This window comes from Schistocerca piceifrons, chromosome 6 (assembly GCF_021461385.2).
Source record: "Schistocerca piceifrons isolate TAMUIC-IGC-003096 chromosome 6, iqSchPice1.1, whole genome shotgun sequence".
Classification (NCBI taxonomy): Eukaryota; Metazoa; Arthropoda; class Insecta; order Orthoptera; family Acrididae; genus Schistocerca; species Schistocerca piceifrons.
This window is the reverse complement of record NC_060143.1, coordinates 539,397,840-539,414,382: the sequence shown is the minus strand read 5'-3', so window position 1 is coordinate 539,414,382 and position 16,543 is coordinate 539,397,840. Positions and strand designations below refer to the sequence as shown.

Here is a 16,543-nt window from a genome sequence, read left to right as displayed (position 1 = left end):
AAACGAAAGTAATGTCAGTGGGAAAGAGATATAAACGGATTGAGTGACAAATAGGAGGAACAAAGTTAGAACAGGTGGACGGTTTCAAGTACTGAGGATGCATATTCTGACAGGATGGCAACATAGTGTAAGAACTGGAAGCGAGATGTAGCAAAGCTGATGCAGTGAGCGCTCAGCTACGATCTACTCTCTTCCGCAAGAAGGAAGTCAGTACCAAGACTAAGTTATCTGTACACCGTTCAATCTTTCGACCAACTTTGTTGTATGGGAGCGAAAGCTGGGTGGATTCAGGTTACCTTATCAATAAGGTTGAGGTTACGGATATGAAAGTAGCTAGGATGATTGCAGGTACTAGTAGATGGGAACAATGGCTGGAGGGTGACCACAATGAAGAAATCAAAGAAAAACTGGGAATGAACTCTGTAGATGTAGCAGTCAGGGCGAACAGGCTTAGATGGTGGGGTCATGTTACACGCATGGGAGAAGCAAGGTTACCCAAGAGACTCATGGGTTCAACAGCAGAGGGTAGGAGGAGTCGGGGTAGACCAAGGAGAAGGTACCTGGATTCGGTTAGAATGATTTTGAAGTAATAGGCTTAACATCAGAAGAGGCACCAATGTTAGCACTGAATAGGGGATCATGGAGGAATTTTATAAGGGGGACTATGCTCCAGACTGAACGCTGAAAGGCATAATCAGTCTTAAATGATGATGATGATGATTATGATGATGATGGTATTACTAATTGCATTTGTTATCCTGTCCGAGTGACTAAGGTGGTATGTCTAAATCTATATCTACACTCACTCGCATACAGTGCGAGAAAAAAACAACTCTCTACACGCTTCTGTACAAGTCCCAACGTTTCTTATCTCGTTCGCGGTTCTTACTCGAAATGTACGTTGACGGCAGCAGAATCGTTCTTCAGTCAGCCCCAAATGTAGGTTCTCCAAATTTTCTCAATAGTGTTTTGCAAAGAGAACGTCGTGTGACCACGAGCGCTTACCATCTGGATCTATAAAGCAACTTCGTAACACTCGCGTGTTAATCGAGCCTCCTGTTAACAAATCTAGGAGTACGCCTCTGAATTGCTTCCATATCTTCCCTTAGTCCTATTTTATGGGAATCCCAAACATTTGAGCAATAGTCATGAATGGGTCGCACCAGTGTTCTATACAGTGTCTCCATTACAGATGAGCTACACTTTCCTAAAATTGCCCCAGTAAACCAAAGTCGACCATTGGCCTTCTCTACAACTGACCTTACGTGCTCGTTCTACTTGAAAACGCGTTGTAACGTTACGCTTACATATTCAGTCGATGTCAAGCAGTACACCACCAAACAGAACTGTTGTTCCTATTATCTACATTAGCCTATATTTTTACACATTTAGAGAAAGCTGCCATTCATCACTCCCAACAGAAATTCTCGCCAACTCATCCTGTACCCTCATACAGTCACTCAGAGGCGACATTTCCCCGTACACTACAGAGTCCTCACCAAACTGTGACAGACTGCTGCTCACCCCATCCGTCAGTTTCTTCATAGTCATAGAGATCAAAGGGTACTATCCTGGGGTACTCCTGACGGAATTCTTTGTTCTGATAAACTATCGTCATCCACGACAACGCACTTCGAGCCACTCACATATCTGGGTACCTACTCCACATGCTGGATGCTTCGTTAAGAGTCCGCAATGGGGCGCTATGTCAAACGGTTACCACAGATACAAGAAGATGGCCTGTTGCCCTTCATCCTTGGTTCGCAGGATGCGGTGTGAGAAAAGGCCAAGGTGAGTTTCACACGAGTGATGCTTCATAAATCCGTACTGTTCTGTGGACAGAGGCTTTTCTGATTCAAGGGAATTTATTTTATTTGAACTCAAAATGTTTCAAAAATTACAGCCGGCCGGTGTGGCCGTGCGGTTCTAGGCGCTTCAGTCTGGAACCACGTAACCGCTACGGTCGCAGGTTCGAATCCTGCCTCGGGCATGGATGTGGGTGATGTCCTTAGGTTAGTTAGGTTTAATTAGTTCTAAGTTCTAGGGGACTTATGACCTCAGAAGTTAAGTCCCATAGTGCTCAGAGCCATTTGAACCATTTTGAACCAAAAATTACTGATGTTAAGGATATTGATTGTAATTTTGAAAGTCCCTCCTTTTACCCTTTCGAAGCCTACGAGTAACGTCCAGTTTTTCCCGTCAGTTGGTACTTTGCGTTGGACGAGAGATCTGTACTACAAAACCCGGTAGTCAGAAACAACTTGAAAAGTTTGCAAGATTCTTGCATGTTAGGTTGTGCTGCGAAATAATTATTAAGTAAAAAGTTCGATACGTTGCGCTGCTTCCGAGTTAATTTCCAATGAAGTTAGCCAATCAGGACGTTGTGCTCGCAAATTCAAGAGGTCCGTCAGGTTGGATGTGTCAATTGTTCTCATAGCGTTGATGGTAGTGCACTCGATTGCTCAACCGTTGCCTCAGCTTCGATCGTTAGTGTCGGCCACTGTCCAGTTTTTGTATTGGTCCCTCGTTCAGTTTTAAGAAAACTCCGAAGGACACGTTTCGTCACAATGCCTCTGGCCAACTTCAGTGCCAAATAACTCGGATAAGGCGCATCGTATCATATTTTATTCTTGACACAAATCTTTGAAAGTTGTTCTCTAAAAAATATATGTCTACACTGCTGGAAAAAAATAGTAACCCTTTTAGAGGTTTCCAATTCACTCCATATTTACTGTTGCAAAAGTGTATATGGAGTACGTGAAATGATTACATTTACAAATGAACAGCACAAGTGGTTCTGAGATACCAGCTGTCAGCCTATGCTGAAAGAACCATACAAGTACGTGGTGTAGGCTCCACGAGCGGCAGTGCAGCCGCTGGTTCTGGCATACAGTCGATCGTACAGATAGCGAATACTGTCCTGGAATAAGTTATGCCATGCAATGCTCGACCGATTCACGTAGTTCTGTTAGAGTTGTTGGTTCACAAATCGCACTTGTTGAATCATATCCTACACGTGACCACTGGGGAACAAGTCCAGCGATCGAGTTGCCTCTGCTGCAGAGCACGTTGAGCTTCACGGGCAGTGCGTGGGCGAGCACTGATGTGTTGGAACAACACATCACCTTCCGTTACAAGAACAGCGGAAGAATGAGTTTACAGACGATCTGCATGTACCGAGTACTGGTAAGCGTCTCTGTCAGAAACACCAAAGATGAACGGAGAACTGTAGCTTATCGCACCCCACAGAGACCATAAGACATGGGTTGGGGTCAGTGTGTGTTGGACGAATGCACTCTGTGAGGCAGCACTCACCAGGCCTACTTCGTATGCGCAAACAACCATCACTTGCATGCAACCAGAATCCGCCTTCGTCTCTGAAGACCACAGTGCGCCCTCCCATCTTCCAAGTGAGGCTCTGACAGCACCAGTCGAGCCATGTACGTTGATGCTGTGGCGTGAGTGGAATGTGGGCCAGAGGTCTGCATATCCATAGTGTCACTGCTAATAACCGATTCACAACAGTTTGTCATGCCGTGGTAGGTGTACAGTCTTACGCTGCTGGCCTTGCAACACGACGATCCTGGCGGGTATCCGTGCTGCGTGGACGTCCAGAACCTTGTCTACAGGCGCGAGTTTGTTCACACAATCACTCACACCAGTATCGTTGCACAACCGATGCAGCACGCCCAGCCTGTGTTGTTATTCTCCGAAAGGACCATCCAGCCTCTTGGAAGGCCACAATTTTTTTCAGAGAAGCTCAGTTGGCTGTAGGATGCACGACTGTCTCTCAGTGGCGTGGTTGCCTGCTTGCTTCCCTCGTTTACACCACACTGAGTCTTCTAGATGGTGACCTGATAGTTGTGCCAATACGCTGTCTGTTGGTGGACAACTGCAAAATCATAAGCAGTGCATCTGTTATTCCCGAAGTATCATATGCTGTCAACGAATCAAAATCGATGTCGCCTTTTCAGGTTTACTGTCTTCTTTTCAGCATATACCTCCTCCAGGACGACAACGCGACAGCAGCGGCCCCTAGGTGAAGACGACATAAGCTGAGTTAGAGACCAGCAGCCGCTGCAGTTCAGTTGACAGACTGTTGATAGTAGCGGTCGCTAGAACCAGTAGCGTTACTTGTGTTCGTGAGTTCTGAAGAAGACTTTCCTTGCGACATATCTGTGTAATCGCAAAAATGGTTCAAATGGCTCTGAACACTATGGGACTTAACTTCTTAGGTCATCAGTCCCCTAGAACTTAGAACTACTTAAACCTAACTAACCTAAGGACATCACACACACCCATGCCCGAGGCAGGATTCGAACCTGCGACCGCAGCGGTCGTGCGGTTCCAGACTGTAGCGCCTAGAACCGCTCGGCCACTCAGGCCGGCGTGTAATTGCACTTGTGGATGATCATGTATAAAGGACTACAAGAATTCTCAGATCAGAGTCAAGTACTGTATTTGTCTTGTTTTCATTAATAGGAGTTGTTTGATTGTTTGTCTATTAAACTGAGCATGCAGGATTCTTAAACACAATAACATGGCGACGAGATGTACGAATAACATGGTGCCGACGGTATAGGAGCAATGACATACCGACAACCTGTTAACACTTCGAACCCACAGCCACAAGCTGCCACAGATTGCCTCTGTTTTGTTTTCTCGTGGGATTTTGTGTTTCGAAAAATGGTTCCAACCGCTCTGAGCACTATGCGACTTAACTTCTGAGGTCATCATTCGCCTAGAACTTAGACCTAATTAAACCTAACTAACCTAAGGACATCACACACACCCATGCCCGAGGCAGGATTTGAACCTGCGACCGTAGCGGTCGCTCGGTTCCAGACTAGAGCGCATAGACCCGCACGGCCACTCCGGCCGGCTTTTGTGTTTCGCTGGCGCCATAATTCTACCTTCTCTTTTCTTAGCAGGAGTGTATTTACGTGTTTTAACAGTGTCTCTTATAGTGTTTTTTTCTATTCAGTGTTCTGAGGTGGTTGTTGCAGAAATTTTCTTTACTTGTGTGCTTATTTTTATTCCTTGCATTGTCTGTTTATTGCACTTGCCTATTCCTGAATCAGCAACCCACCTCTCCCATCCCCTGGTCAGGTACCTCAGCTGCAAGCAATAGATGCAACGCAGCTCACACACATTTCAGTTTCAGATGCAGCAGATTGCAACCTTTCTAAACACGGTACAGCAGTAACTGGCCAACGAAGCAGCAAATGCAACGCAACCACCCAATCAACGCGCAACAACTGTAGCTCCAAGCACCATACTGACTTTTCGCCAGTTTAACGAAAAAGAAGAGGAATGGCTCGAGTGCGCACATACAATCTAGTCAATGGGCGAGTCCACTTGTTTTGATCCACAAACCTTCAGGTCGCATTCGCCTCTGTGTTGACTTGAAGTCTACAGTCAACCCACAAAGTGTGATTGACGGATATCCATTGCCACGTCCAGAGGACCTCATGGACAGATTTGGCGCTGGTCACTACTTTTCAAACAGTGTTTTGCGCGACGCATTATTTCAGGTACCACTAGATTGTTCTAATATTTGCGTTAACCTTTTGGCAGTGCTTCAACACCCGCCATTTTCCAACGATATTTGGATCAGCTGACTGCTCAAGTACCAAACTGTTGAAACTATTTGGACGATATTGACGTACAAGGTCGTACACCTGAAGAACATATTGAAAGTTTTCGTGCTTTGTTTCGTGTCTTACCTGATGCAGGGCTGAAGGGTAGACTTGACAAGTGTGACTTTTTTAAACCTGAGTTGCAGTATCTTGGTCATGTCATCAACAGTCAAGGTGTGCATTCTTTTCATTCGCATTTGTTAGCCATACGAGATTTGCCAGTTCCTCGCAATGTCACTGAATTGCAGTCAGTCTTAGGAAAAATGAACTGTTATATTCGGTTCATACTGAGTGCTGCACAAATCGCAGCTCTATTGCATCGCTTGCGCCTCAAGAACGTCCCCTTTGTTTGGACATTTGAGTGTCAAGAAACTTTTCTAAAACTTAAAGATACATTGATCAGTGATCGATGGTGTGTTCACTTTGATTCTGAGAAACCAGTTGTGTTGCAAGTTAATGCTTCCTATCACGGAATCGGTGCAGTGCTTTCGCAGAGATCTGGTGATAAAGACAGGCCTCATGCTTTCGCACCAAAAGTGTTGTCCCAAGCTCAGTGTAACTATTCACAAATAGAGAAGGAGGCACTGGCTATCGTGTATGGTTTCATCCGATTTCACCACTATTTATATATCAGAAAATTCTACATAGTAACGGATCACAAGCCATTGCAGTCCCTATTTCATCCGATGAAGTAGGTTCTTGTATGAAAACCCAAGAAATTGCAAAGATGGGCTTTGTTGTTGTCTCAATACCATTACGACATTATGTATCGTCCGATGGCTCAATATGATAATATGGATGCACTTTCACGTCTTCCAATTCACCCTGATACAGACTTTGACTCTTCTGCTGCATCTTGTTGTCACATCGATGCTCTGGATTCTGAATTACTTCAATTCTTTCCTCCGAACTATAGGAAAATTGCACAAGCCACGGAAGCTGATTCAGAGTTGAACATGTTGATAAAATACAATCGCCAATCTTGGCCTCGCTTATTGCATAGCATAAAGAACTCTGTATTGTGCCGATACTTTGCACATCGGCGTAGACTCGCTATACACCAACGTGTGATTCTTGTACTAAATGATAATGGATATTCACGTGTGTTGATCCCTAAAGCTTTGCAAAAAGAAGTGTAGCAGTTACTTTACCAAGGACACTGGGGAATTGTTCGTTCGAAGCCGTTAGCGCGTCGACACTGTACGTGGCAGGGTATGGACACCCAAATAGAAAAGATGACGTCCAAGTGTCACGCATGTACGAAACATCAGTTCGCTCCGCCACAAAAATTCTCTGGTATTTATGTATTCCATTGATGGGCGCAAGCAAAGGGGGACATAAAAAATAATCAGTCTTCTACAGAGTAGACAAACAAGAGTAATGCTTCTGGTTCTAGCGACCGCTACTGTCACCAGTCTGTCAACTGAACTGCAGTGACTGCTGAGCTCTAACTAAACTACGTAGAGATTACCAATGATAGAGGCTAGGATGCATCGGCTAACGAAGTGGCTAACGTTGAAGCTGCTATCGAAGTTGGCCGCCATCAGTAGGGCGCGGCGCGTATGTCGTCTGCACATAGGGGCCTCTGCTGTCGCGTTGTCGTCCTGGAGGGAGTTCGGTCAGCGTGCGATTGGTGAGCTATTCTCACAGCCGTCTCTTTTCTGCAGTTTCCGACTGCCGTGCCGGTACTGACTTTACGCCGTAATATTCCTCTCCACCAAAGCAACGGAATGTCGTCGAATATGGAGTGCGACAACGTGGTTGGAAGGGGGGGGGGGGGTGGCGGAGGCATGTGCGTGGACGCTCTGATGGACCGGAAGCTGTGGTTGCAGCAGACATCAGACTTCCAATCGTACCGCGCCATCCGACCTTCGGGCTGGTGGAAGCATTCCCTAGAAAACGTCCAGAAGGCTACACGTCCACCTCCTCAGGCCCATACCAAGATGTAGGCGTCGCCTGCTGTGGCGTGGGCTCGTCCATCTCCATCGGTGTGTTACGCACAAACACCTATTAAGAGCAGTTCATCCAAGACTTCCTAACACGTATGCACTGTTTGTAAACAAACTAACCAGTCACACACTCAGTCACTCTCGAGTGAACAGTGTAAGCATCACAGATGAACCACTTGTGATGCCAACTTTCAGCTGCAGCGCAGTATGCGCCTCATGGCCTCGCAGCAGGAACACTACTTGTCACAACACACGGAGAGCAGCACCAACACATTTGAGCAAGCACCTCTTACAAGCCCTATAGCGAGGGCCTTTGAGGCCACATGATGTACAGGCATAGTCCACCTATAGGGGGCACCTACATCTGTGTGTTCCAACAAACTCCACACTCTCTGACCCATTTGCCTCGTGTTTCATCAGGCTGATGATAACATGCATGTTTTGAGGTGTCATTCCGTAAGGATTATTGATCACATGTCCAGATGTGTCAAAAGTTTCAGGACAGTACCTAATTACTCCATATGTATCACAGCCTTTCACCCAGTAAATGAAACTGTCTTTGTGCTTATAAAGTAACCTGGTATCAGCAAATTTTGGCTTCGCAAACTCATAGTAATAGCAGTAAATGTGCAGTTTGTAGAAGTCCAGACTACACTACTTTATAAAAGTCCTGACAGGCTTCATGAGACGCAATGAAACCTTAGTCACTTCCAAACAGTGTCCTTCGTTGAAGATGTTGAAGCTCTTAAATTTGGCCTGGCGATGTAATCTCTTGCACCATAACCCCCATCCCAGCGGTAAACTAAAAGAATTTCACGAATTTGCTTAATTTTTGCATTGCCCTCCTGAAAATTCAATTGTTCATTAACTTATAAAAATCATTCTTCTAATCACACATCACAGGTGCCCTTATTTCAATGTTTAAATCAGTGTATTCCTTCAACCAGTGCGACTGAGCGAAGTAGATGCCTCAGGTGATTACAACAAGTTTCATTCATAACTTGAGACATTGCTGGAGATTTTTGTCGTGTATAATGTATATCTGCTTGTTCCCCAGCGTTTTCATCAGCTTGGTGATGGACTCTTTGAATGGGACTAGGTTCTCCAGACACAATGACAAGCCACTGTGGCCATCTTGCAAATAGGTGGGCTATTCCCGGCCTGCCTCTAGGACATATCCATCACCAGAAACCTCGGCCACATATAGAATCTTTCTTTTTCAGTCTGGCGATTTCCCCTTTTGACATGCATCAGAAAACTCCAGTCGGCAGAGACTGATGCATGCCTTGCCTGTAGAGGTTGTTTACGTCCAAGTAAAGGATGCAACATAAATCATCATATGATCTGGACTTTTCCTCGTTCATTCACACTGTATTCGCCTTGGCATATGTGTGCATGTACTGGCAAAGCCGCCAATGTATCCCAGAATTCAAAGAAGTGCAACATGTCAAAATTGGTTGGCAGTTCAGTCTCGACACACATCTTCGTTAATATTGTGTCCCAAAAAGTCCTGCCACAGTGTAATAAAAGGCAGCATCGAGAAACTGTGTGACCAGTCTGAAACTTCTCAAAGATGTCCAAGAGCCGACGTAAATCAGTGTTCGTGTATGTCGAACTCCGGCAAAACATTCACTGTATACTCATACACCACATCCATTATGGCAGTGCCTATAAGTTTATTGGAGAAAGTGGTTACGCTGGAAACGTGGTTTCACTGATTCTCTCCTCCAAATCCAGGTATTCATAGGGAAATACTCCCTTCTTCATCTCAAGATGAAACTTTCCATCATGAGAAAATGCAGCTCTGGTGATATGCTTATCCTCCCAATGCGTCCTTTCAGCAAATTGTATGTGCTGTGCAAGTTGGTAGTTCAAGCTGCATACATTGTGAACTGTGCCATGGAACTTGTACGTAAGATGACAACTGTCCCTATGTGGAGTTTCTGCCTTTCTATCGAATGGCAGTCCATAATAACTGCCTGTTCATATAAGGCATAATCCTCCTGCGAATTGGTCATGGCAGTGTTCTCACAATAAACTCCATGAACCTCCAACGTAACTTTTTTGAGCTCAGAGAGCAACCACTCTCATGATTCTCCCTGACTACTAATTCGAATTTCTTGTGACTGCTGTCATAAGAGTATACAGCGTTATACACTGCCACATACAGTATGTGCCGTTCTATATGTGACAGGCATTAGGATCGCCTTCAGGACACACCGCAGAAGCTAAGAAACACTCAGAGTCTGCATACATTACGAATGAAGGTTGCTCCTGGTGGTGAGTATTTTTAAAATTTAAGAATTCTTTATCCTCGGTAGGCATTTCTGCACATACCAGTTTCTAATTCGAACAACCAGTCAGGTGCCTTTCAAGATACTCAGTCATTGAAAAAGAGTTGAGACATCTATGGCAAAAATGTCGTTTTTGTCAGTCTTTACTCAACAGAGAGGAAAGTAGGCAGGAAATGTTTCTGATCGATATGTAGTGTTGCTTCTCACCCTTGGAGAAAAGCAACAAATCTAGATGATTGGGACGCTCACCGGCTAATTTGTGAAATTTAGAGCGATCCAACTAATTTATGCTTGACTTCTTTGTTTTGTACAGTGTGCTGATGGTCATCTTCTTCTTCTGGCTTCCTATTATCAACATCGAAGTTGGGAACATGAACTGAAACATCTGGGTTGTACCTCTAGAATTTTGGTACGTCCTGGAGTTTTATGGGGAATGAGATGTTTCTGAAATCACAATTCTCACAGAAACTAGATTTTTGTCAAGGTGGAGTACAGTCCTGTGTCCTTTACCAGATCCTCTTTCCTGTGTTTCGGAAAAACATCAAAATATGACACTTGCACAAAGTTCCAGAGGACTCTGTGATTGAATTGCCTCACGATATCAGCTAGTTCTCCCCTAGATGTTGGCGATGCTTTTCACCTCACCAGCATTTCTGTTCTGTTTCCAGTGCAGGATCAGCTCACAGTACAGGACTGCTTTGCACTTAATCTCCACCGACATTATACTCTGCCAGCAACCTAATGATGTGTGGCACAGGGTACCTCTGTTACCACTAACTGTTCTACCTTGTTCCACTAGCGAATGGCGCGTTTGAAGAACAATTGTCGGTAAGCCTCTGTATTGGCTCTAGTTTCTCGAATTCTCTCGTCGTGGTCATTACGTGAGATGTATGTGAGAGGAAGTAATATGATATCTGACTCTTCCCAAACAATTTGGAACATGGTCGATAATGCAGAACCGTAGACGAAATTTATAATATTATTTGAAAATACAGCTCTTCGGTTGCACAGGTAAAAAATTTTCAACTTTACCTAGGTTTCAACTGCTCTAAGGCAGCCTTCATCAGAAGTAAAAAAATTTTACATTACATAGAGTAAATAGTTATGAAATGGTTTAGAGCAGGGCTTAACAACTGGCCGGTTTTGAGCGCGAGTACTTGCGTCTGCTCTTGCACGTGCTCGCGAGCAGGTGCAAGGTCGTGGAGTAGGGAGGGATGGGAGGGAGGGGAAATGCGCGCACGTATGAATACGACCGCAGCGTGCCTATTGAATTCGAGCCGACTGTGTAACGTTAAAAGTACTACGACCAGCTCTAACAGTCACTTCGCTGGTTAAGAATCATGTCAAGTCGCCGTTGTGTAACCCCAACCATGCTTTCGCAGTTCAAACCCCCATTGGGAGGAATTGTATCTGTTTACAGAAAAAGATGGTGTTGCAAAATGTTTAGTATGTCACAAAACGCTGAATTCTCTTAGGAAATTTAATTTGCAGCGACATTATATGTCGTACCAGGCGAAAGACTACGGAAGTGGAAAATGTGATGGACCAGATCGTGCACAGGAAGTTATTAAACTTAAAAGGAAGCTATCCGAAGAAGATCTGGATAACGAAGAAAAATCGACTGAGGCAGCTCTCAGAGTGAGCTACAAAATTGCTTTGTTTTTAGCAAAATCCCTGCGCCCCTTCACTGATGGCGATTTAATAAAAGATGTTTGGTAGTTGCAGCGGAACATTTGTGTCCATCTCAAGTTGAACAGTTTCGGATTGTGCCATTATCTGACATGACCATTATGCGTCGCATACAGGACATGGCAGACGACGTCCAGAGCCATCTTGCAAATATCTGTAAAGATTTTATGGCGTATTCTCTAGCTCTGGACGAAAGTGTTGATATCACTGGAACAGCGCAGCTTTCCATATTTATTAGAGGTGTTAATAGAGATCTTCAGGTGAGGGAGGAGCTCCTCGACGTAGTAGCCATGAGGAACACTACAACCGGAGGTGATATTTTAAGTAGTGTTGAAGAAAGTGTTGAAAGTATAGGATTGTCGTGAAATTCTTTAGTTTCAGTGTCTACAGACGGTGCACCAGCGATGACAGGGAAAAAATTAGGTTTCGTTGCGCTGTTGAAGGAGAAAATGCAAAAACTGACCGTGCCGAATGAAATAAGGGGCGTTCACTGTGTGATCCACCAGGAAAAATTATGTGCAAAGAGTAACACTCTAAAAAATGTGATGAGTGTTGTTCGTACAACCAATTATATAAGGAAGCATGGGCTACAACACAGACAATTTAAAAGCTTTCTTGAGGATGTAGAAAGCCAGTATGGTAGCCTGCCTTATTACAGCGAGGTCCGCTGGCTTAGTCGTGGCAAATTATTAAATCGAATTTTTGCCTATTAGATGAGATAAATATGTTCATGGAAATAAATAACGTGTGTGTTCCTGAATTGAAAGAGCCTTCATGGAAATGTGATCTCGCGTTCTTAGCAGATTTAACTAGCCATCTGAATGCTTTGAACATTTCACTACAAGGTAAAGATTTGCTAATTACTCATTTCATAGATCGAATACGAGCTTTTAAAATGAAATTGACACTTTGGGTGAGTCAGCTGGAAACAGGAAATCTAGCTTATTTTCCTAAATTATCATCCATGCAAGATGTTCACAAATATTGTGAAAGTTATTCACATAGTTTAGTTGCCCTAAAGGAAGAATTTGATCAACGCTTTCGAGATCTGACAGCACTAGACAGTGATTCTGATCTGTTCTCCTCTCCATATTCAGCGAATATTGAAGGGATTCGTCCTGAGCTGCAACTAGAAATTATTGACCTGCAGTGTGACAGAGAATCCAGAGACAAATTTCAGAACAAGAAAAACATTTTGGAATTTTACAGACACTTCCCTCAGGATAGATTTCCTCATTTGCACAAACTGGCGGCTACAATAATATCAATGTTCGGTTCCATGTGTGTTTGTGAATAACTGTTCTCTGCAATGAAATGTAACAAGATGCGCCTGAGAAACGCATTGTCTGATCGAAATTTAAACTGCACGCTGCGCCTACGATGCACAAGAACAATTACTCCGAACATAGACGCAATTGTAAAGGGCAAAAAGTACAAGATAACAGAGAATCCCACGCTTCAGTGACACCTTTTATTGTGTAACAGTTCACAAATTAATGCTAATGTAGAGGCATACACTAAGCTAATAAAATTATGTGGCACGTGTACATTCTCCTTTATTTGTTTCATTTGTCACAGTAATAACTCGTGAGTGATATCCCTGCAGGTGGCCGCGGATTTACATGATTTACATTGACTGGCGGCAGCTGTTGTGTGCCCGACATGACTCTCCCCACTCTCCGCTCTGGTCCGGTAGTGGGGGTAGCGTGCTCGCACTGCTCCGTGCTCGCGCCTTGCTGCTCACACCTTGCTCCGCGAGCACGTATGTTGTGAAGCCCTGGTTTAGAGCAACAGTGCTCACGTTAAAAATAAAAATATATTTATACATTATAAAATTTTTTCCTAGGAATGCACAACTTGATTAAGATGCGTCGCTAAGGGTCGCGTGTGCGGCCAGCACTGTAAGCAGCATCAGACTGTCACGTCGAGTAAACAATACCGTGACGAAACGTGCCACTCTTCATTCTATCTTCTCTACCTTCTCTGTCAGTCCTACCTGGTAGGGATCCCATATTAGTGAACAATGCTCCAGAATCGGGCAAACAAACGCCTTATAAGCCACTCCCTTCACGGATGAGTTACATTTCCCTAAAATTCTTCCCACAAAACTCTGTGCGACATTTCCTTTTCCTACTATTTGTTTTATGTGGTAATTCCAATTAAGGACCCTTTGACAGTTACTCCTAAATACTGGAATGGCAAGATACTGTGGGTCATTGACGATTTCAGGGAGCACCCTTTAAAAAACGCATTGACAGGCATCGCGAAAATATGTAGGAGCTTGGTATCCAGGATTCGTGTTGCCAGTAAGAGCCTCTGAGATCCTCTCCCTAAAACCATCATGAACCACAGAGTAGTCCAGTACAGCTGCAGGACTTACTTGGAGATCCGTAACAGACTGGGTGGGGGTACAGCTGCTGCTAGGCCCAGAGTGATGTAGAGGCAATGCCTGATGCCATGAAGGACCATGGCGATTGTGAGATAGACCAGTCTGTGGAGGCTGTGGCGTCTTGGCAAACAAGCTCGTGTATCAGCCTCTACCACACTGGTTATGATGGACCTGGCTGTGGCGCTGTTTGAGACTGTGGTGGCAGAGTAATTGGAGGTGCAGGCTTATGTCTGCACATGGCCTCCATGTGATCTGTAAAGAAAGAAAAAATACTGGAATGTATCACGTGTAAAGAAAGAAATAATAGTTCTATTTACTTTCAAAATTAGCAGTGTTCAATTAAGACCACAAGCCTCTCGCCACGTCATTATTTTCCATGATGACTTGTAATATCTTATCCTGCAGCTCAGCATGACAACACGATATCATCATCAAGAGCACCGAGTAACGAAGGTCCATGAGGATTATGAGATGGTCTAAGGTGCTGAAAGCGTGGCTGTGTTGGCAAATGAACTGGTGTCATCAGCCTTTACCACACTGAATATGATGAGCCAGGCAGGATTTCGTAGGCACAGTGAATACGTCATCGACGGACTGGGCTGTGGAGTGATGAATGTATCATCATGATGTCAGATTGCGGAGCTGTTGTTGCGGGTGCAAGATCAGGTCCATACACGATCATCACATCAGCTTCGGAAAAAGAAGAAGAAAATAACCAGCAGATTGCAGATAAAAGTACAAGAAAAATGTCTTAAATACATACCTGTAGGGTGACTAGAGTCAAATAGGAGACGTTTACTAGTCCATTATAAGCAATAATAATAACCGTTTACGTTATACCTCTTGATCCCAGCTGTTGCTATCAGTGCTGTTGATGTGCTGCCGGCAGGTCTCAAATTCGGATGGCTTGTCGCCCTGAAACGCCTCGTATCTATAGCCGAAAATCGGATGTACCCCAGTTCGGTGCTAGATTAGATCAATAGGAAACAATTATTGCAACGCGTGTTGCCACAAAGCCATGCATGGGTGTTGTTATCACACTTGGCTGTTAGTTCTGTTAACAGAAAATCATACATATTTTAGTAACAAGCAGTAGGTTATTAAGGAGAGAACGGTCGGAGATAACGATCTTATCTCAAGGTCACTGACCTCCCTCTCTCCTGTGGAACCACTGGGAATTGATGAAGGTCTCCCAGGGGAATTCCCCACAGGCATTATGCAATTGTGCGAGCTATTTTCAAGGTCATGACATAACTTGATAGCTGCCATGTGACATAAAATTGGTGGAAAACCGTTCCCAGCCAATGGGAGCACAGTAAAATGGCGGGAAACCCTTCTCCATCCCCCTCCCCAACATCGTTTTTTATAACTGTGACACTTGGGAGGGTGGAGTTTACTAAGGAGCAGGGCAGCAGAGGGACAGGATCAGGCTGCATCTGTTTGTTAACAGCAAATTACAGGGCTATTACAAATGATTGAAGCGATTTCGTAAATTCACTATAGCTCCATTCATTGACATATGGTCACGACACACTGCAGATACATAGAAAAACTCATAAAGTTTTGTTCGGCTGAAGCCGCACTTCAGGTTTCTGCCGCCAGAGCGCTCGAGAGCGCAGTGAGACAAAATGGCGACAGGAGCCGAGAAAGCGTATGTCGTGCTTGAAATGCACTCACATCAGTCAGTCATAACAGTGCAACGACACTTCAGGACGAAGTTCAACAAAGATCCACCAACTGCTAACTCCACACGGCGATGGTATGCGCAGTTTAAAGCTTCTGGATGCCTCTGTAAGGGGAAATCAACGGGTCGGCCTGCAGTGAGCGAAGAAACGGTTGAACGCGTGCGGGCAAGTTTCACCCGTAGCCCGCGGAAGTCGACGAATAAAGCAAGCAGGGAGCTAAACGTACCACAGCCGACGGTTTGGAAAATCTTACGGAAAAGGCTAAAGCAGAAGCCTTACCGTTTACAATTGCTACAAGCCCTGACACCCGATGACAAAGTCAAACGCTTTGAATTTTCGGCGCGGTTGCAACAGCTCATGGAAGAGGATGTGTTCAGTGCGAAACTTGTTTTCAGTGATGAAGCAACATTTTTTCTTAATGGTGAAGTGAACAGACACAATGTGCGAATCTGGGCGGTAGAGAATCCTCACGCATTCGTGCAGGAAATTCGCAATTCACCAAAAGTTAGCGTGTTCTGTGCAATCTCACGGTTTAAAGTTTACGGCCCCTTTTTCTTCTGCGAAAAAAACGTTACAGGACACGTGTATCTGGACATGCTGGAAAATTGGCTCGTGCCACAACTGGAGACCGACAGCGCCGACTTCATCTTTCTACAGGATGGTGCTCCACCGCACTTCCATCATGATTTTCGGCATTTCTTAAACAGGAGATTGGAAAACCGATGGATCGGTCGTGGTGGAGATCATGATCAGCAATTCATGTCATGGCCTCCACGCTCTCCCAACTTAACCCCATGCGATTTCTTTCTGTGGGGTTATGTGAAAGATTCAGTGTTTAAACCTCCTCCACCAAGAAACGTGCCAGAACTGCGAGCTCGCATCAACGATGCTTTCGAAC

The 16,543-nt window shown here is 44.6% G+C and overlaps 1 non-coding gene across 1 annotated transcript; it reads right to left on the bottom strand.

The window, feature by feature from the left end:
* Positions 1-4,301: 4,301 nt before the first annotated feature.
* Trnas-gga lies at positions 4,302-4,385 on the bottom strand. The gene is given in 2 exon segments: positions 4,302-4,336; positions 4,346-4,385. It is a non-coding gene; the product is annotated as a tRNA-Ser (tRNA).
* Positions 4,386-16,543: the final 12,158 nt, after the last annotated feature.